Raw genomic sequence first — 23,218 nt, forward strand, 5'->3', positions numbered from 1 at the left:
TGGCGAAGAAACAAAGAAAAAGCCTTAGTGATAGGAACAGAGGTAAAGGAAGAGGAGGAGGAGGAGGTGGAGGAGGAGAGGCAGACAGTGGGTATGGTAAGAGAGAGCAGTGGGGGGAGGGCTAAAGTGTGGGTAGGCACGACATGAGGAGAGAGAGAGAGATGGGAGGCTTTCACAAGGAGAGAGGAGGTGAAAGAGCAGGAGAGAAAGAGCAGAAGGAAGGAAGGAAGGAAGGAAGGAAGAGAGAAATAAGACAGAGCAGAAGGAAGTTACTGCGAGAGCGAGCGAGAATAAGCGAGAGAGCAGGGCAGACAGAGACGGTAAAAGATAAGTAAAACAGAAAGGCTGAGAGGGAGGCGGGGTGGGTTGAAGGAAAGCGAAAGGTCAAATGAAGGAGTGCAGAGACACAGACTGCGCAACAGGGGAGTGTGTGAGTGTATTGACATTCAGTGTGCCAGGGGTAAAATAAGCTGTCTGAGCAGCGAGCATTAGCTAAGTACAGGGTAAGCTGGTCGAGCCGGGACTCAAGTGCCCTGCTTATTCTACAACAACACCTGACGTTAGGGCTTTCCAGAGGCCACGGCACAGGCATTTTAAAGTGATATTTCACTTTGCCGGAGCGTTTTTCGCATTTTAGTATGCACGCCTCCACAGGAGTTCAGGAGCAGTCGACTTCCAGCGTCGTCTGCCCTGGGGACCGGCTGTCGCTGCAGGCATTCGAGACTTGTTTCTCCTCTCCCCCCCCTCCAGCTCTGAGCAATTTCAAAAAGCTGTAATTTCCTCTTGAAATTGATGACCCCGAGACATAATGAAATAGCATTATCTGCAGTGGCATCGCTATGCTGGAGAGAGTGTTAGTCGTATGTTTTTTAAGTTCAGTTTGAAAAAGACATTGAGTGGTAGTGGCTACAGATCTATAGAGTAGGCAGTATTGGTGCTGGACAGATCAGACCAAGTTATATGCATCAAAAATGTGCAAACAAGGTGACAGAATCTAGGAGACTGATAATTTTGCCCACAATCACAGCAACAGAATGTTTTAATACTTGTTCATTATAGCCTATTAAGTAATCCATATTGAATCAATTCCCATCTTAGTCGAGGGGGAATACTGCTCATCTCTTCTGGCTCAAAATGTTGCTTGTGTTAAATGGGTTTTACAGTGAAATCATTTCAAAGCCTGAGAGAAAATGCAACATAGTAGTTTGTAGCATTACATTAGAAACCTCATCAGCTAAAATCTCACTTTAAAAATGCACATTATAGGGCTTGAAAATGATGTACAGTAGCCTGCATCACATAGTGAGCTGATATTTTGTTAAAGCAAACCCATGTAGTTGGGAGGAAGAAAAAGGCAAAATAATAGTGGAAAACACACTTTGATGTCAAGGTTGCATTAATATCCGAGCTAGGTGGTAAACCCTCTTCTAGTTTCACAAGGAAAGAGCAAAGCTAGCACCTAATGGAAAATATTGAGCCAGCAATTTGCATGAACTTGTAAAGTCAGCATGATATATGGTTATATGTCCGGTCGTTACTCAAAGTATTAGGTTGCATACATTATATATCACTATGTAATCACCATGCCCTGGGCACATCACTCCACTGCAGAGGTTTCCAGAACGTTCAACACAAAAACACAGCCGTCCTTCTCGTTTGGTGTTAGTCTCTCTCTCTGACTCACCATCTCCTTCTCTGTCTCCTCTCTCTCTTTCTCTCTCTCTCTCTCTCTAGTCACCGCCGCTGTGACTGTTGTTATCAACACTCGCTGTCACTCTCTCTGTATCTAGGTTACGGTTGCTATGACGACTATTATGCATGCCAATCAGCCGCCCATTTCAGAGGAAGTGACTCATGTCCATACCTATTAGCTCATAGCTGCATTTAGAATGTGCATGAGGATGTATATTCAGTAATCCCACACTTTTGTTTACTGGGAGCGTTCCTGTTGAATTAAGCTGGCAGTGGGGCCTGCCTGTATGTGCTATACTGCACTGTCCCCTACAGACTGTTTCAGCTGTAGTGTAGTTAGCGGAGACCTACATTGAGCTCGCTACTTGACTTGAGTCTTACTTTGGAAGCAAGGCTGATAGGCTGGTGACCCAATTTGATTCCCTGACCCACAGTCTTAAGAAACCAGGTTCTATGTTATAACACTGTTGTCTAATCCCCTCTCGCAGGCTTCTAGGTAACGGTTACTATGGGGACTGGCTGTGTTCAGTCTTTTGGGATGTTGTTGCTAGGCAATGAGCTGTCTGTAGTGTTAAGAGGTACACAGGGCTCTCTGTGTGCTTGCAAGTGTGTATGTAAGAGGTATGGCAAGACAGTGAGTGTGTGTTGCAGGGGAGTCAACCATTACTCAACGCTTTTTTTTTTTATACTATAAGCACCAAGTGGACACTGTCGTAGAGTGGTACTCATTGAAGATGAGGCGCAGGCACACGCACACACACACGCACACACACACACACACACACAGAGCAAGCTCTTGTTCCAGCTTTGTCTAGTCAAGAGTAGGTGGAAGACTGGAAACTAGACATACAAACACACACTTCACCAGACATCTCTTATATAACACCGTCTGACCCAGGGAATGAGTCTAAAACCCATTCTGCTCCTTTTTTTCTCTCCCTCCTCTCTCTCTCTCTCTCTCCATCTCTAGGTCTGTGGATAGCCAGGCGTTCTACCATGCCTGTCCCCCCACCCCTCAATCCCCGCAGACAAAACCACCCATCCCGCACACACCTCCACCCCAAACAAAGGGCAGAACAGTCTCCCTTCCCCTCCCTCTTCCCTCCATCCAGCCTCTCTCTTCCTCTTCTTCCCCCTCTCCATATCTCCTCCATCTCCTCTTCAACCTCTTCCTCCTCCTCCTCCTCCTCCTCCACTTCCACCCATCTAGTCCACTGCGGCTGCCCCAGGACTACAAAAAGAACGCTTCCCGACTCGGTCCCTTTCCCGGCTTTTCACTGGCTGACCCTGGTCACATGCTGCCTGCTGCCGTCTCTGATTGGAGCGGGGGAGACGTGGGGCGTGGTCTCCGCCTGTCCCTTCCACTGCGTCTGTCGAAACCTCTCGGAGTCACTCAGCACGCTCTGCGCCGACAAGGGCCTCCTGTTCGTCCCCCCGCACGTCGACCGGCGCACCGTCGAACTGCGGCTGGCCGACAACTTTATCACGGAAGTGGGCGGGATCGACTTTGTCAACATGAGCGGCTTGGTGGACCTGACCCTGTCGCGGAACACCATCCATCTGATTCGACCAATGGCCTTTGCTGATCTGGAGAGCTTGCGGTCGCTGCATCTGGATGGTGAGCCGCAGCAGTGATTTGTTTAGATTGATGAAAATACGCAGCGATATGCAAAATAAGCAGCTTAGTGGTCAAGTAGCATGCCAAGAAATGACAGTAGCTATTATTTGTGTGTCTAGGTAATCGCTTGACAACACTGGGACCCCGAGACCTCGCGGGACTGGTCAATCTACAACACCTGATCGTCAACAACAACCAGCTGGTCAAAGTCTCCGTCCAGGCCTTTGACGACTTCTTGGTTTCACTGGAGGACCTGGACATGTCCTACAACAACCTAAGAAGGTAACCGTTTACATTACATTTGCCTCTATTCTGTTCTGCTTTTACTCTGCATTCCCTTGCTCTACTCTAACTATGCTGAACTGAACTGAACTGAATTCCATTGCTCGCTGAAGTGTCTTCTATGATCAAGAGTCAGCAAACACAGTGAACAGAATCAGACTCACACTGCTGAGACTAGGAGGTAGACTAAAAGCTCATGACACTGAAAGAAAATTCATTTTAATGAGGCCCTAATTTCCTCTGTCCTTGATTTTCCTAACATTTGAGCAAAAATGAATGTACACACGAGCTCACTGAATGGAGACATTTAAACATCTCTCTTCTATTCCTCTGGACTAAATAACTCAGAACAATGGTGATATTTTCTACCAATCCTCTATTCTCTCCGCAGTGTTCCACTGCGTTGATGAATTCAGCAGCTTTTGGCTGTCAGTTCTGATTAAGATGTTTCATTTGTCTCCTCTACAGGAGCTCCCTGGCCTCTCTCCAACCTCCACCAAGACATAAGAAAAGTGTAAAGAGTTTTAATGATGCATACATTAACAACTGCTGTTTGTCTTCCATTACGAGTTATCGAGGGAAGTCTGTGCAGAATGAGATGTTGTTCAAAGTGAGCCTGCATGACATAGGATTGTTTCTTATCAGGGTCAAAAGGGCCTCAGCAGGCAATAGGTCATGGGACAAGTTTTGATGAAACAGTCCTTTTTAGGCAGGGTAGAAGCTCATCCAGGTGGCTCAACCCACCTTGTTAATTTGATGGTGAAGGAAACTGAGCAGAATTTGGTTCCTCCTGCATGTTGAATTTATTCATAAAGCACTTTTAGCAGTTGTATCTACAGTGCTTTACAGAGCATTTTTGATCATTCACATCTGATGGAACCACAAGTGAGGATACATAGGCAATGGAGATGTGCAACACAGCAAGGATGGGTATTTTTGAATAAAAGTGTAATGACAAACTCTTGGTCATGACTTTTGGCGCCCTTACCCATCTTCATTGCCCAAATATGACGCTTCTGTCATGTATCCAGGCTTTACATGATTGTGGACAAAGAATTAATGGACCATATCAATGAGGCATTTTTGTATTACAACATCCCCCTCCAGCCTTCTGTTTGTCTCTCCCTCTCATCTAAACCAAGAACATAATTTAATAAATCATTAAGCCTTGTACCTCTCTCTCTATCACATCTATTGCACAGACATGCTATAGACAAAGAAAGTGAACATCTGTTGTTGTTGTCTGTTGTAGCTGTCATTACTCTTCATTCTCTCTGACTTTCTTTCCTTCTCTCTCTCGTGAAGCGATTCAGAATATAGCAAGCGTCCACAACCTGAACTTAGATACACTAATAGACCATCATGGTCATCATATACAGGCAATATTTTAAGTCCATTTAGATGCCTAAATTTTCAGTCTTGACAAAATCATACGGGTAGCATAGTGGGTATAAGGTACAGCAATATCAAAAACAAACTGGCAAATTTGCCAACAACTTAAAATGTTGCCTGAAGTCTTTAAGTTTATTTATTTTTGCCAAATAAAATCTTAAATTAACTTAATGATGTGTGATATTAAGACTGGTAGCAGGTTCTCCTCTGTGTGTTCAGTACTGAGTGAACTTCAGTGCTTTAGAGTTGAGCAAATTATATCCTCCGCTAAACATACAATATGCTAAAGCAAAAGCGTGCACTGTGTTGAAATGAATAAATACAGAACGCAGAGATGAAACTACTACCAATCTCGGTGCATAACTCTCATTTTCTAAAAATAGTGTATTCCTTAACATTTATCCTCTTCTGCTGATTCTCGCTATGGGCGATTTTGACTCATACCAATTTGTCTACAAAACTGTACTAAAAGGAATGCTTACAATGAGGAATACTAAATGACCACAGTGACGGGCCACAGATGGGACTGGTGAAACCCAGAGAAAGAGGAGGATTGAGGAAGAAAATGAGCATCTGCCGTTGTTGTTGCTTGTCACTGCTGTCACAATTAATTAGCCTTTGCTTTGTCCCTTTTTCTGCAGAGTAACAGAGGAAGCTGTTCAGAATATAGAGAGTGAACTTTGACCGTGACATGACGGATCGTATAGTAGCGCAGGGGTACTGTACTTAGGTTAATTTCTTACATTAATCTCTTTTACTCAGGAGGGAGATTGATCATCACAGTGGGGAATCTGTGTTCACGGCTGTCAGCCCATTACTTCTAAGATATATCCTCTGATTTCTTCTCTCTCCCACACCACAGCAGTCTAGAGTACATGGCCAGTCTGCTCAGTCTAAACAAAAGCTATTACTTGAAACGCCATGAAGCAAATCTCACATTAATGTCTTCACATCTCTTTATGTCTTGCTGCAGAGTGCCGTGGGAGTCCATTCAGAACATGGCCAGTCTCCACACGCTGAACCTGGACCATAACCTGATAGACCACATAGCAGAGGGGGTCTTTGGGGAGCTGTATAAGCTCGCCAGGCTGGATATGACCTCCAACAGGCTGCGGACTTTGCCCCCTGATCCCCTCTTTGCCAGGTAGGTCTCAGCCTTTGTCTTTGTCAACCTTGGCTTTTTGTTTTTCAAAAGCAGCTTAGAAAGATACCATCTGTCCTTTTGAAAGCCAATACACAAATACCTGTATTATGTTAAAGCCATGCTATAGAGACAATATTGAGACAGTGTGCAATTAAGATAATTCCATAAAAGACAATGTGGATTATTATGAGGAAGAAAGATAATCCAAAATTACTATTAGCCATAATGGCTGACAAAATACCTCATTAATATTGCCCCTTTATCATGGCATTTATCTTGCTGCTTCCAAGCATGCCAAGGTCTTTCCTCTCCTGTTCTGTTGAGTTAAATTCCTCTTGTCTCATTTTAGTTCACTTTTGTATTCCGTTGTCATATTGAAGTGAGGCTGTGGCTTGTTGCAGACAGCTATATGCATTCCAACTCATATTTTAAGTTGAATCTTAACGCTGCCATAAACAGCTTCTTAAGTCTGGCACGGCTGTTCTTTCCTATAGATTCCTTTCTTCATCTTCTCTTTTAATCTTGTTTTTCATTATACTTCTTGCTGCATGCGCCATTGGAGAGCTTTACAAAACCCTGTCATTTAAAATTACCCACCTGTGCTTTTTATCTCTGTACGTAGCCATGGGAGAGCTCTATACAGCGGCCTCCAACTGCCTCCCTGTCTTTTATAGTTCCAATTTTTTCTTCTATATTTACTCTGTACCACCTGTTCCTCCTCGTAGTATTTGCTGCTTCATTGGAAGGCTGCTGTTATCATTGCTCTATATATCAAATTATTCAACTTTTGCCAAAGCCTGGCCAAAGAGATTTACAATACTTTGATTCAGTTACCCATCCCTATTCCTGCTTCTACATTGCATTAAAATTATGTAAACATATAATCATGTAAACCTAATACCCATGTATTGAACCTACTTGTTTAACTGGACTCCTTTCAAATATTGAGAGCTTGCTGTAGATCAATTAACAAACAGGGTTTTTTAGGTAATCCTACTGGTACCATTATGCCAAGAAAGATTTAACAATTTGTGGAAAAAAAAAAAACCTCGAAAGAGAATCTGCTTATAAAGTAAGACCAACAGAGTATAGATTTCCTCAATGTTTGCAAGTTATTAAAATTTTTTATTTTGCCCAAACCTGATGCAAGATGCCATAAGAGCACTTCTGTTGAGCATGGCTCCTGGCTAGGTTAACAGCCTGTTTTGGAACATCACTTGTTTCTCCCATTTTAAGCAGCAAGCTGTTATAAACTCATTGGTGCCAAGTTCTTTTGTCTCTTTTCTACTTCTCCTCTAATAGTCAAATGACATCAAAAACAGTTTAAAATTTTTTAAAGGCAAAACAACTTGCACAGAAGGGGAACTGTGAAGTTGCAGCAATTTTGGAAAAGGCACAATCATAAATAACAGGAAAAAAGGTTTCTTATTTTTGACTTGGTTGGACAGTTTTCTTACATTGTTAATACTTGAAAACAACAAGCTAAAATAAACATATGTTGCTTTGCGATTGGGTCAGAAAGTCCCAAAGAGCTTATTTTCCATCTACAAGTCAAACTGGTGTAGAGATGTATTCTGGATTGCATCTTTAACTCTTTTTCTATTGTCGTCATCAGGTCCCAGACAGGCGCTATAAGTCCAACCCCCTACAATGCTGTCATAAGCCTGAACTTTGGGGGGAACCCGCTGCACTGCAACTGCGAGTTGCTATGGTTACGGCGGCTCATCCGTGGAGATGACATGGAGACCTGCGCCACGCCTCCTCACCTGGCTGGAAGGTAGACATTGTTGATTGATCACTGGATACTGACTCACTCCTCACAAATGATGATTGTTGTCCATCTAACCAATAATACTTTCTCATCCTAATCCTTTGACAGCAAAAATGCCTCACTGATTCAAAGAGAGAAAAAGAATAGATGAGAAAGAAATGACAGAGTAGATTATTTTCTTCCTAACTTCCGCTATTCCTGTCTCAGCAATGCAAAGTTATATGTGAAATGATACATTAAGTCTAATGTCTAATGGAATATCTTATACTATCCCTCTGGACTGTATATGAGGTCCTGACCATGTGCGTCACTGTTCTGTGACACTCAGTAAGTGGTCGATATTCCTCTGCAACATCGTCAAGACAAATCCCTGTACTTGACCAATGAATTCATTATGATCTCTCTTCCTCTCTTCCGTCTCCCTCCCTCCATCCCTCCACCTCTCTCACAGGTATTTCTGGTCAGTCCCTGTAGTGAAAAGTTTCCAGTGAAAGCAAAGGACTGAGCAGGAAAATGAGCATCTGTTGTTGTCATCTGCCACTGCTGTCACCATTAATTAGTCTTTGCTTCATCCTGTTCTCTGCAGAGTAGCATGGGAAATTGTTCAGAATGTGGCGAGTTGCTGAACTTTGACCCTAACTTGATAGATGACAGCTCATGCATCTTTAGGTTCATTTATTACATTAATCTCTCTAACCCACGAGGGAGAGACAAAACGAGACACATTCCTGTCCTTGACCAAAAAAGTGATTCTGCTCTCCCTCCCTCTCTCTCCCAGGTATTTCTGGTCCATCCCTGAGGAGGAGTTCACGTGCGAGCCACCTCTCATCACCCGGCACACCCACAAGCTCTGGGTCCTGGAAGGCCAGCGAGCCACGCTAAAGTGCCGCTCCATCGGCGACCCCGAGCCAGTAGTCCACTGGGTTTCACCCGACGACCGCATCGTCGCCAACTCGTCCCGGACCAGCTCCTTCAGCAACGGGACCTTGGATATCTTGGTGACCGTTGCTCGGGACGATGGAGCATACACATGTATCGCGATAAACGCGGCGGGGGAAGCGACTGCCACGGTGGACCTGAAGATAATCCCACTGCCCCACCGGGGCGGAGGAGGTGGGAACACGGGGAGTAATAGCGGGAATACCAAGAACAATGGGAACGTGACCAATGGGATTTTACGGACCGATCCGGGCTCCTCGGATATCAGCACGGGGAAAAACGGAGGGATTAACAACGGGGGAGGACGCGTCGGAGAGGCGGAGGACGGCAGGAGAGGCGGAGGGGGGGACGACGAGGACGACAGCGGCAGGGCTTCGGAAGGGGAGAGGGCAGATGGAGGGAGCATGGAGGACGACGAGGGGGACGAGGAGGAGGAGGAGGAAGCGAGGATGGTGGGAGTACAGGGGATTACGTCGACCTCGGCTCAGGTCCGATGGGATTTAGGGCGTTTGTCTGGGGCTTACCTCGTCTGGATGTATCAGATACAGTACAACTGCACCGCCGATGAGACCCTCATCTACAGGTCAGCTCAACTTTTACTGTACTTTGCACACTCCTCACACACTCCTGCATTAGTACTACAGAGACTGCTGTGAAGGCTTCTCTTGTATACTGCAGCACAAAACCTGCCTCTTCCAAACTTGGTACCTTATCAGGTTTGTTACACACTTGTCACTAGGTATCTGTTAGTGTCCTGCAGTGACGGCCCTTCTCCCACATGTAACCAGCAATCATTTTGTGACAGGCGCTGTCTCTTTTCCCCTCCTAAATGGTGGATCTCTCATTTTTGGTACAACACTCCTCAAATATTTATCCATCACGGCATGAAACTACAGTTCTGCAAATGTTAACCTTGTACATGGATGGGGTGGATAGCTCAAGGGAAGGATGGATGGGGAGAGAGATGAAGGGATGGGGGGGACGGAGGTAGTTAATCATTTATCTCCATCGCTGCATGACACTAACGCTCAACAGTTGGATAGCTAGTGCATATGGATGAGGGAGGGATGGAAGGACGTGTGGATGAAGGTTGGGGGATACAGGGGGGCGAGAAACTGTCTGGAAATGTGCGGCAAGGTGGCTTGAACGCTCTCAAACACTCTGAAAACACACCTACACAGAGACAAGCACCTCCTGTCACACTCTGAATGCAAGATGTTAACAGTGTGTCCATAGCAACATCTATTGACATAGCATGTGTCAGTATTAATGTGCCAGTTTGAAAAGTAATCCAAGATCTTTGCACGACATGTCCTTTTTAAGTTGCAGTAACTAAACATTTAAGCCGGCAGTGAGCCACGTCATTTCACATTTAAAATGAAATCTCCTCTCACTTCCATTTCAATGTGTACTTGCAAGGCTCTCACAGGCAGAAAAATAATCAAACATTTATACAGAATAGGGATTTGAGGTGAAGGGTGGCAACGTTCTCCTTGTTACCACAAATTATTTAAGAGACCCACCCCACCGTGTGCATTTTAGGGAAAATATGAGGTGAAAAACAAGTGTGCCTGCCCATGAAAGCCTGGACAAAGTTGAACAACTTGCCCCACTGTTTCTATGCATCACTGTCAGACGGTACACATAGCTGTGGGCCCACTAAAAAGAGGGAAGGATGGATGGATGTAGGGACAGATGGAGCTAAAAAGAGCAGAGAGAGGAACAAATCAAAGCAAAGCAGTCCAACAACGTGTCTGTAACACCTTGTCATTTTACATGGAAAATGAGATTTCACAAATTTTACATTTTTTGCGTGCGTTCACACAGCGAGGAATGAGTGATGAAACATTTATCCCCGTCACTGTAAAACCCAACTACTTAAGTATGAGTAGACGCAGAGAGAGAGAGAGATGGAGAGTTTGAAATGGAGAGGGGGAGGGAGAAAGAGGGGAATAGAGGAAAGAATGGGTGGAGTGAGGCGGGATGGAGGGAGGGAGGAGGGGGAGAAAGGGGTTAAACAGGAAGACAGATAGAGGCAACTTCGAAAACATGCCACGGTAGGTTTGAGTTCAAGCTACTTAGTATTACATGAATAATGCCATTTCCCATTCATATGCATTCCTTGTTTGTTGGCTCTGAATTGACAAATATGGAATGATAAAACATTTGTGTGTGTGGTTGTCACTACAGTGCAACAGTGGCTGGAACAGTGAGAGCGAGGGTTGGAGGCATAGAGGGAGAGAGGGAGGTAGAGAGAGATAGAGGGTCAGTTGTTGTGGCATTATTCATGTGTTTGTTTCTGAATTCATTCTTAGTTGGTGCAGGGATTCAATGGTGTTAAGTTGTAAATAGTATTGAGAAGGTGTAGAGAGCTAATTATATCACAGGAGGAGGATAGCGAAGAAAGGGGGATGGGTGGATGAATGTAAGAACAGTTTGTGGGTATTGTCAGAAGGAAGGAAGGAAGGAAGGATGAATGAAGGAAGGCAGCCAAAGCTGGATGGATGACAGAGGAAGTAGACGGAGGGATGGGAGAAGAAACAGAAATAGTTTGAGTGATGGACGGAGGCGGAGGGGATGGAGGAATTTTAAGATTGGAGTGAGGCCTTAGAGATTTCAAAGGAGGAAGAGAGGGATTGAGGGAAGGAGAGAAGATAGGAGTGGAAGTCTAGCTACCCAGGTCGCCTTGGGAGAGATTGAGATAAAAGGAGGATGGGTGAAAGGAGAGAGAGTGACAGGCAGTGAGGGGAAAGGAGAGAGATGGGCGGGGCAAATGGCCCTCAAGGAGAGAGCAAGGGAGCAAGGGTGAAGAGAGGGAGGAGAGGCATTTAAATCGACCACAGAGAGAAGATGTGAGTGTACACAACTTCAAATATACTCAAGTATAGAAACGGAGAGAGAGAGAAAGAGAGGGAGGAAGTACTTGGAAGGAGGTAAGTAATAGAGAGAAAGATGGAGTCAGAAAGTTGGGGTAATAGAGAGAAAGAGAGAGAGATGTGAAGTAGTCCTTAAAGACTAAAGAAGAAGGGATAATGCGATGAGGGAGCAGGAGGAGGAGGAGGAAAGGGAGGAGAGGTGGTTTAGCTAAAGCCCTGCAGAAAAGCACTTCACAGCCGGAGAGAGGGTCGGACGGATGAAAGGATGGAGGGAAAGAGAGAGGTGTCCCACTGAAACGCCAAACCGAAACAGACAAGCTGTACAGACTCTGCACAGTCCCATGATGCATCTGTAGTGATTACATGTAGAGAGCTAATTAATCATCAATTTATTTGAATGTGATCTCAGCTATCTGGCTCCCTAGGTGATCAGCTGCCTTCATCTCCTCTATGGAGAATATGCTAATGATAGGCTAGCTGGCTTGCTAGTTGATGTTAGCAACTAAACCTTAAGCAAACAGATCATACATTACCTTATTATATACAGTCTTATACAGCACATATACTGTATATATATGTTGTACTGTATATACAAACTTATAGATGAAAAACACAAATTAAGTTCTCCCATAGTGTAATGTTGTCAAAATTATGCACTGCATTATGAGATATTAAAATCAAAGCTATAGTGTGGAGATTTATAGACAAAAGTATAGATAGAAGAAAAATTTTCACAGCAATACAAGTACAGGTCCAGTTGCCCTGGCTGAATTTGGTAAAAAAAACAAGAAAAAGTGGAGGGAGAGGTAAACTGTCGTCTCTGAGGGGACAAACTTTAAATAAAAAATAATGCAATGGCAGCGGGGATGGAGGAGCGCCACAACAAAATGCTGATATGGAGAGAGAGGCACAGACCGAGATAGGGACAGAGAGAGGAGATAAACGAGAAAGACTGAGCCAAGGCGACCGGTGTCACAGGAGAGACGCTAGAAACGCAGTGAGGGAGGGAGAGTGAGCGATCGTCAGTTTGACTAAACCCCTCCAAACAAACCGCACCGCAGAGGGAAGCCAAAAAAAAAAAAACAGAGGAAGGGGAAAACTGTCTCGAAGGACAGAGATAGATACAGTGGCCAGCTTAAAAAAAGATACAGACGCTAACTGAATTAGAAAGGAGGGAGGGAGGGTGACAGAGGAGACAAGAAGTCAGACAGGAAAGGCTTTGTGGGAGGGAGGGAGGGAGGAAATTGGTCTCAGAGGAGAAATAGAGAGAAAAGGGAGGGGGGCTGCATTCGAAACGAAACATACCACAATGCAGCAGGGGATTTCCACTATAGATTTCTATGATACCATCAACATGCCAGTGCCAACCGCAATATTATACCACCAAGCGAGAGGGAGGGAACAGGAATACGAGAGGGCGACCAAAGGGAGCCGGGGTTATACAATGAAAGATGGGGCGAGGACGGAGAGAGAGATTTCATGTTTTCTATCTGCGATTTCTGTTCATTTTTTTGTTGTTATTGTTGCCGCTGCCGTGTGTCTGCTTTAGCGGGAGGAGAAAACCCTTATCAACCCAGCTGAATTGAATTGAGGAGGAGGGGGCAGAGAGAGACAGTGAGAGGGAGAAAGAGGGGAAATTGAGAGGGCAGCCGGAACGAGAGAGGTTTGAAAGATCGAAGGCAAGGAAAGACAGAAAGTGTGAGAGATAAAGAGAGATAGATAGATATATATAGAGAAAGAGAGAGAGTGAGAGAGAGAGAGACAGACAGAGAGTGAAAGCGCCTATGAGGAAAGAAACAAGCATCTAGTATCAGAGGGAAAAAAAAAAGGGGGAGGAATGGATTGAGAAAGAGAGAGAGAGAGAGAGAGAGGGGGGAGAACACATCGGGTAGCTGCCACAATTTATCTTCTTTAAAGGCCAGCCGCACACTCAACAACACCAGCCACTATTTCAGCCCGGCTTGTCTAATTTTGACGGCGCGCGTGACAGTGCCAGGTGGGACGCCGGCCAGCCGGGCGGCCCGCTCGGGGCGCCGCTCACCCCGTCACCCTCAGCCGTCACTAAGCCGCCCGGCCCCGGGCTTCGCCATAATGTCACAGCACTTTGATTTGATCGCAAGAAAATCTGCCTGATCCTCTAATGTGAGTTGGTGTTAAGATATTCTGAGAAGCACAGCAATAGAATAACCAGGGATTTGCTAAGCCTGCTGCTTGAATGTGAGCCACTACTGAGTTGTCATTTCTTTTGAGCCCTCGGCGTTAAAAATGTTGAATTTTGGACATTTTCTGCATACATTTCCAATTTGTAAGGGTCTATGTGGGTATGAATTGAAGAGTAAATTTGTAAAACGCTACAGTATCCATGCTGTAATTAATGTTAAATTTAAAGTTCATTATTCAACCTCTCTGAAATATAGAGGATCCAGTCAGTCCCCTAATAATCTGTAAATTGCAGCGCCATAATTTGTTCATAATTAATCATTTTCTTTTTTTTATGGTGGCTATCAGTTTTGAATGAAAGTTTCCAACAGCTTATGCATCACTGATGGAGCTCAGGGGGCACCACTTATGTCACTTGTACCTTTTAGAGCTAAAATGCTCCTCTTGGGTAGCAAATTTTCTTCTAAGCTTGCAAGCAGGAGAGTCAGTGTTTTGACAATTTTTACAATTTTGGCCAAATCCCAACGGGACGGCCTTCCCACTGGGCACTAAAAGTGCCAGGTTTGGCACCAACTTTGACGGGCAAAGAAAGAATCATGCAGAGAGAGAAAGAGGAGAGGGAGAGAATCAAACTGAGTTTAAGAAATAATGAGAGGAAGGTAGAGTCGCAGAAAAAAGAAAGAGGAGGGGGGACAGAGTTAAAAAGGACGGGGTGAGACGTTGACAGCCACAGGGGAGGAACACAGTGACAGCCAGACAGACGAGAGCAGAGGGAAAAAAGTCTCAAAAGGAGAAGGAAATGAAAAGATCAAAAAGAGGGAAAAATGGAAAATTAGGTGCACGGCGATACCACTCATTCGCTGCGGAGAATGACTCTGATAAGGAGTAATCATCTGACCCATTATATGTATTGAATATGGACATTTGTTTGGCGTCATTATAATGGGGATATAATCCTTTTCCCTCCATTGGAGAAATCAAACTTCTTCTTCTACATCTATATGTGAGAGACGAAGAAAATCAAATGGCTTTTCTTTGATTTCTGATGTGTTACACATGTCTATCATATGTTAGTACTGGGGAAACATCCTATTTTAGCCTGGTATCCAACATCAGTATAGGTGCATCCCTCCAGGCAAGGACAGATAAGCATGTAGGGAGAGATATACCGGTGTGACAGGGAAGAAGCCGGCAGGAATAAAGATGGGGTAGGAAAGGAGGAAGAAAGGAAACAAGGAAGGAAGGAGAGGGAGTGAGGGACAGAGGAAAGGGGGTTGACAGTTGCACTCCAGGGGAAAATGTAATGAGGTCTTAAACTACTTTGTCAATACACTTGTCAACTCGCATCAGAGTGATGGAGAGTGGGAGGTAGAAAGAGAGAGGGTCAGCACTCAATACATATGTCACCTTATATTATACTGTAGGGTCAGAGGAAGGCAGAAAGAGAGAGAAAGAGAGAGAGAGTGAGAGGGGCCGATACTTTTATCAGAGGGTCAGAGTAAGATGAAGAGAAAAGTGAAGAAGCAAAGAGACAAGGAGAAAAGGTGAGAGGGAGAGATGAAGATGAAATGACGGAGGCAACAGACAAATACTGGAGGATTGGAGAGGAGACAGGAGGTCAGAGAGGCAGAGCAGGACCAGGAACGAGGCGGTAAGCAAAAATCGGGGCAAACGAGGGAGAGCGGAATGAGGGGGGATAGATTAAGGAAAAATCAGAAAGACGGAGGGGAGGGATGAAACAAAATCCAGAGGGAAGAAAAAGAGATTGACAGACAGACAGATCAAGGAAAACAGAAGGAGAGATCAGACAAAAATCGAGGGAGACAGCCAACCAGACAGTAAACAGACAGACGGATCAAGACCAAAAACGGAGGGGAGGGTAAACGAACAAAAGACATGACATCGAGAGAAAGGAAACGAAGGCAGTATAGATGTCAGCCCGAAGAGGAGATAATTGCCTTGTTGTTCCTCCTCTCTCGCTCTTTCTCTCTTCTCTCTCTCATCTCTTTCTCTCTACCCTCCTATCCCGTTTTCTCTCTGTGCCCCATCTTGTTTTGTGTCAGATCATCAGACCAGGAAAAGCCGAGAGAGAATGAGACGAGGACAGAGAGAGAGAGAGAGAAATGAGATAGAATGAGGGGAAGGGAGGGATGAGGAAAGGGGGACAATCACTCTTTCCATCTTTCTTTTCCTCTCTCTCTCGGGTACTAATAATTACTCGTTTCTGTGTCACCAGCTTCAACAAAGCACTCCCTTGTCTCTTTCACTTTCGCCCTGCAACTGTGTGTGTGTGTGTGTGTGTGTGTCTCTATGTGTGTGTGCGTCCTTGCAGGATTGAAGCATAATTAGAAGCACTGAGACAGACACACACACACACTTCCAGTTAGTATGATAGGTGAGGGAGCACTTTGGCAGTCTCTTCAAATGTCAGGATGGAAATGAGGACCACACACACACACACACACACAGACACCATTATGGATACAGTTATATATGCACCATCATACATGGCGCTATGCTACATCGCACTTTATATTCATGAACATACATTGGCTCAGCGGCACAGGAGTGCTAAGGATTTAGGCGAATGTCATTCCGCGTGTTTCCCGGACACGCAGACCCGCATATTTGCATGTACACGAGACAACGGACACATAAATACGGTTAAAAATGCATAACGCGGTGAATGGTGGGGAATTAGCATATCAAAGATGCATGCGTCCGGTCACCCATGTATATTTCAGTGAGTTTGCCTATTTCTGTCGTCACCGGCGAGGCAAAAACAACAAGAGTGGTGATTCAAGAGCGCACGAGGGAGGGAGGGGTGGCGGCGTGGAGGAGAGGGAGATGGTATAGAGACAGGGAGGGAGGGGGGGGGGGGAGAAAATAAGGCTGGGAGAGAGAGAAGAGAGGAAGAAGGACAAGAAATAAAAGAGGAGGGGGGAGCAGAGAGTAGGGAAGAGAGGGAGGGAGAGGAGAGCGTGATGAGGAGGGAAGAGCAAAGCAGACTGGAGAGAAAATGATAAGATAGGAGGAGAGGAGGGGGAGAGAAAAGATGGAGGGCATGAGAGGAGAGAGGAGAGGAGAGTGACCTTGGATGCTAAATCACAGTATACAGTTATAGCTGCGGCTAATAGAGACACAGTACAATGACTGTACAGAGGAAAGAGGCTGGGAGACCAGGGAGCGCCCAGTGAGAATTACTGAAGGATTTGTGGCGAACAGAGCTGATTGGGTGCGTGCAGGAAATACATGGGAGGTAAGACAAGTAGAGCAAGAGACAAAGAGAAAGAAGAGATATGCAGAGAGAGAGATAAAGAGAACAGATGAATAAAAAACGCAAGTCGAGTGGAAAAAGATGCCAACAAAGAGGTTGGAAAAAAAAGTGTACAGTGGCAGATTTGGAGAAAGGGGGATGGGGAAAGAGAAAGGATGGTCGATTACGGAGCAATGAAAAGGGCAGAGGATAGAGGGATGGAGAGATAAGAGTAAGTGAGAGATCAGCGGAAAGAGGGAAATCCGCTCATAAAAGACGGATGGAAGGAAGAATGAGGAGGATGGATCAAGGGAGGGAGGATCGAAAAAGCGCTGAAAGGAAGGATAGAGGGAATGATGGAGGGATAGAGTGAATAAAGCAAGGGGTATTGAATGGCAGGATTAGAAAAATGACTCAAGGCCTCACTCGTGTGTGTGTGTGTGTGTGTGTGTGTGTGTGTGGGGCACGGTGACACAATAGAGTACCGATTGAATAGTCCCAAGTCTTCAAAATGCTGTGTCCCAGTTTATGATATACCACATTATTACAGAATGAAAACAGCATTCAGCGCATAGTCTTTTTAAATTCATGAACACACACATTCACATGGCACAGGATAATTCATGATATAACCATGTATGATATCAGGAGAGAGGGAATGGAATAGGATTCAATGTCTAAAAACATTAGTTGTACTTGACTGCTTTGGCGACATGGTTTCTTTTTCCAACATCCATTCCAATAAAGCATGTTGAATCGGCAACAGAAGGGGGTGAAGGGCAAAAGCAAAGACACGGGAGAGCGAGCAAAAAAGAAGGGCGAGCCGGGACATTGACGGAGGGCGAATCAAAGCGAGAGAAACCCCGTTTAAAATATAACCTTTCTTTTACCGAGAACCAGCTTCCTAGGCGAGTACACCGGCTCCCCACAGTGATGGTCAAGTCTCTGCCTCGCGGGATCTATCAATTATACATAGACACATAAAGGCCCTGGATGAACTGATACCGCTATAATATTTCTCCGCGCCTTTTATAAGGCTGTAATGTGACCGAGGCTTTTTATTCGGAAACAGAGTGCGGGCAGGCCTGGCGTTGCCGGTGCCACTTACTGCATATTTCATACGGGAAAATGTGATTGAAAACCCACCGTCTTTACTACTGGACTTTAAAAAAGGGGCATTTCTCCACTGACACGTCTGAACTGGCTTTATGCAAACCCCGCAGTGTAATTGATTCCCCGAGACAGACTTTCATTTCAGTTTTTCATCCCGAGATATTTGGATGTAACGCTTTGTTTTGATTTCGACTGATAAAATGTCGTACGCATTGCTCTACTTGAAACATATATTTTCCCAGTTTTTTTCCCAATTTTGCTATTACTCTGTGAAATATTTTCAATTTCCATCGTTCCACAGAGCTGCCTTTGACACCATATGAAATAAGTTCAAATCGAATACATAAGACATTTTTTTTATTGTTCTTGAAGTTCTTGTTGTTGTTGTTGGGTGAAGTGCCCCTTTAAGGATTTAGCTTCCATCTGAAACTATTTACAGAATTATGATGGATAATTAGGACGTTTCCTTACGCATTATGGCAGTCAGCTTCATTACCCTCTCTTAAGTACACCCTCTTCCTCTACCGCTGCACTGTTGCACTGTATCGCCTTGTTGCACTGTTTTATTGTTTCATTGTGCACGTGTAAAGTAAAATGACAAAGCTGAGTTGAATTCAATACACCTCGGATGACTGCCATGGAATGTGAGTGTTGTCATGAAAATGAGACTTGCTTCATGTGAGGATATTACATGAGACTTTGAGACACTTTCACCAGAAGTGCTGTTATACTGTTGAGCCAAATAATGAGCCTTTGCCATGGTAACGCACCTACTCCGGCACTGCGAAGTATGTTAATTGGTGATTTTGTGACAACGTTTGGAAACAATCTATGTCGGCCTAACGACCATTGGATAATGCTGATTTTAATGAGAACGCCTGCTATGTCCATTCAGATTATATTTGGACTGGGATTGTCAGATGTTCATACGGCATTGCTCTGTCATGTCATTGTTACATTGTAATTCCTTATGAAATCACTCTGAGCATGTCAGCAATTATAAGTCCTGATAAACAATGTGCCAGTGCTGCTACTCAAATCACTCGAGGTGTTTTGCTGCATCATGTCTTAATGAATTAAGAAACAGCCTAGAAACCAGTGTAGCCGGTTTCACAGCATGCTGATCTGTGCGACAACTTTTTTTACTGTACGATGTACAACATGGGCAATAGTGAATTAAAGCTGCACAACTGCTCCACTATTGAGAACAATCATTCAGAAAATTCTAACTTTGTTGAAAAGGCATTAGGGATCACGGTGACCAATATACCTATTAAGCTGCACTTTACAACACTGAGAAAGAATAGAATAGAAAAGAATAGAATGGGCTTCTATGATGACTCCCACTGTATTTTAACTTAGCTTATTTGATGATTTCTAAAACACGGTAACAATAACATTCAACTCTAAATTATCAATGAAAACAGAACAAGTAGGCTAAGGTCTTGCGGTCCTTGATGTCTGTAATACAAATGGATGATAGATGGATGAAAGTTAGGGGCCTTATACAACGGCTCCCCCTGGTATCTGAGTCACACTGGATGGCATTTAGAGAATGTGGTTCAAGTCTGAGGGGAGCTGGAATGGTTCGGGAGAGAGAGGAGGAGAGAGGAGAGAGCAAGAGAAGAAGAGAGGACAGGACTAGATATATAGAGAGCACAGTCTGTTGTCCAATACAAATAAGCCCTTTGATGTAGCATGAAAAGGCAAAGAGAGAGAGAGAGAGGGAGATAGAAAGAGAAAGAGAGAGAGAGAAAGAAAAAGAGATCACTAACAAAATATTCATGCTGGCAAACACAAATACACAAACACACACTTGCCCACAGAGGGTGTGACAGTAGAGGGCAAAGTCAGACCCATCAGCGACAGACACTCGAGCTGTGCTACAGTCACCCACACACACTTTACTCTAGTATGACACACACGCACACTGACAAGCAAACACACACACTTTTCTACTCCAGTATGCCACGCACAAACACAAGCGTACACACATACAAACTCTTAACTGTACCATGATGCACACACACACACACACACTTATGCAAAGCCTCTGCTCCTCCGTACTTCATCACCACCTCTCTTCATTTCTTTTTTTTTTTTTCACTCTCTCTCTTTGTCTCTCTGTCGTTCACCTCTCCCCCATTGGTTAGTTCTAGCGGCTGCTGGTACACTTAAAATGAGGACACATCCAAAGCACTTCTCTCTTCATTATCCCACGCAAGCACTCGTGCATTACAGACGCACGCAGCAACACATTTGCAGACAAAAGACACTAAAAACACACCCACGTTTGTATTGTACACTTCTGAGGACAATCCATTGACTTATATTCAGTCCCCGACCCCTTCTTCAAACCGCAGAAAGTAATTCTAGCCCTGACGGGTTAAATCTAAAATGGCCTCTTTTCAATGTGAGGTCCCACAAAATGGCTAGACATTTGGTTCTTACAAGGATACAAGTACAAGCTCCCCCCCCCCCCCCCCCCCACCCCCACCCCCCCCCCCCCCCCCCCCACACACACACACACACACACACACACACACACACACAGCACACTTGCACTCCAAATGAGCGGACAGAGAGCTCTCTTTTCATGTTCCCTCAGCTCGCTCTCCATCAATAGCCTCATTTTCCCTCTCTTCCCCTACTGCAGCATTCACCCTTTCCTCTCCCGCATCGTTTCTATCCATCCTTTCACACCTCCTTCCCTCAGCCTCTCTTTCAAAATCTCTCCCTTGTTTTGTTTTGCCAGCCTTCATGTTACTGCTGATACTTCAACTGATGAACACAGATTCGCTACATCCCAGGCATCGCATACTTGTTTATTTGACTGACCGCTACCTTTCTCTCTCTCTCTCCCTCTTCAGAATCCTACCATCCACCAGCGACCGATTCCTGTTGAAGAACTTGGTTTCGGGGGTGGACTACAACCTGTGCGTGCTGGCCATCTTTGATGACACAATCACGTCACTAGCGGCGACAAAAGTTCTGGGCTGCACCACGTTCGCCACCAAGGACGTTTACCCAGCGTGCCGCTCTCTCCAGGCCCACTTCCTGGGCGGGACCCTGACCATACTAGTTGGCGGCGTGGTCGTGGTCACCCTGCTGGTGTTCACCGTGGCGCTCATGGTGCGTCATCGTGTCTGTAACCACGGCGACCATCTTATATGTCACGACAGCAGCAGCGAGGCAGGCGGCGGGGTTTGCTGCCAGGGAGGAGGTGTCGGGGGCGGGGACAAAGGGGGAAACAGTAGCGGGATCTACCAATCGAATGGCTCCGGGGACATGATGATGGTGGTCCTGCCCAACGGCCTGCCATCCAAGAGGGGAGGGGAGAAGGAGAAGGAGAAGGAGAAAGAAGCGGCCGACTCTGCTTCCCCTCTGCCCCCGAAACTCCCTCCAAAGCCCCGGCCCAAGCCCAAAGTCAACCTGGAGCAGTTTCTTTCGGCCGGGGGCGTGGTTTCCACGACAACGGGGGCAAGTGGGGAGATGGCTTTGGTGGTGAGACAGAGAAAGCTGGAGAGGGCTCCTCCATACACCCCCGAAAGTGACAAAACCCCCCTCTACTACTCCCTCTCCCCTCCCTCCACCCTCCCCCGTCAATCCCGCTGCAGGGACCCGCCCCAAGCCCCGCCTGGAGCGAGAACTGACCACTCGCGCCAGTTTCTCCCTGGCCGCGCCCCTGAAAGACTCCGAGCTCTTGGATTGGAGAATCACAGCCCGGGGCAGGGACAAATGGAACTCCTCGCAGGCCTATCAGAGTCCTGTACCTCTAAGTCCCGCCGCCGGGAGGATTAGCAAACGGCGGCACTCGCTGGACATGGGCTCCTCTGTCGCGTTGGCGACCGACGCCGCGGCGACCGTCGCCAAGCGTTACGGCGCTGTCAGTTACGCCAAGCGGCTGAGCGTCATCTGGACGAGGCGGAGCCAGTCGCTGCACGGGATGCTGGTGCAGTGCGCCTCCACGGCGAGCACGACTTCCTCGACGACCAGCGACGAGGGCGGAAGCGGCGGGGATTTCGGGCCGCGGTGCGAGTTCCAACGGGGATACATTCACGCTTATAACACCACTAACTCCAACTCCAACACTGGGATCATTGTTGGGAAAGGGAGCAGTGGAAAAGACAGGGGGAGGGAGAAAGGGAAGGAAGGCAGGAGTGCCGAAGAGCTGGAGGAAAGTGTTGTGTAGAGTGGAGGAGAGATGGAACGCAAAAGGAGAAAAAAAGCTGAGAATGATAAAGGATTCTCTGAAAGGACAGTCTGAATAGGATCTTGATTTGAAGAGGGCAATGAGGTTGAGCTGAGAGGGGAAACTGAGGGAGAGATGAAGCGATCGGGGATGAGGGAGGGAAGGTTGTGAGTTCAGAGCGAGGGGGAAGAATAAAATTGACTAGAGTCTCGCTTGTGCGGCTCCTTGATTTTCCCTGGGAGAAGGCGAGACAAATGGAGAGCAGAAGAAAAAGTGTGCCTGGGAGGGAGGTGAAGATTTTTAAGACGCTCTTTATAGTTGACCTGACGGGTAAAAAAAAATAAAAATCAGAGGGAGAGAGATGAGACAGAGAAAACGGGGAGAGAGGGTGAAACTAATGAGAGACAGTTTTAAAATGTTCTTTAAATACTCAGAAGGCTGAGCTCACGCCGAGGCACAATAAAATCTGGAGCTGCAGTTTCAGTTGTTGAAAGGAACAGAGAGACACATAAAAAGTAAGAAAAGACAAAGTGGAGAAAAGAGAGAAGAGACGCAGCAACATAAAGAGGAGACGATGTGGAGGAAGGAGAGAGTACATGAATTGTGAGAAAAGACATAGTATGAGCGATATATACAGAGAGTGTGAAAAATATGTAATCAAAGAGAGGACAACATCAATAGAGCGATAGAGCGAAGCAAAGGTTAGACAGAAGAGAGACAGAGAGTGTGAGCTCAGCGTGGATCTCAGTAAAGCCTATATACTAATAGAACCAGACTCTCGCT

General features: G+C 45.7%; 1 protein-coding gene and 1 pseudogene across 1 annotated transcript in view; one reads left to right on the top strand and one right to left on the bottom strand.

The window, feature by feature from the left end:
* The window catches only part of LOC139650512 (pyruvate carboxylase, mitochondrial-like), a 269,814-nt gene that overhangs the window by 95,790 nt on the left and 150,806 nt on the right, over positions 1-23,218 (bottom strand). The gene's annotated exons all lie outside the window — the stretch shown is intronic.
* LOC139650509 (leucine-rich repeat and fibronectin type-III domain-containing protein 4-like) lies at positions 2,689-22,435 on the top strand (annotated as a pseudogene).

The sequence above is a fragment of the Centroberyx affinis genome, unplaced genomic scaffold, assembly GCF_046629955.1.
Source record: "Centroberyx affinis isolate AG114_WGS23_722 - 3 ecotype Tasmania unplaced genomic scaffold, CSIRO-AGI_Caff_v1 ptg001499l_1, whole genome shotgun sequence".
Classification (NCBI taxonomy): Eukaryota; Metazoa; Chordata; class Actinopteri; order Beryciformes; family Berycidae; genus Centroberyx; species Centroberyx affinis.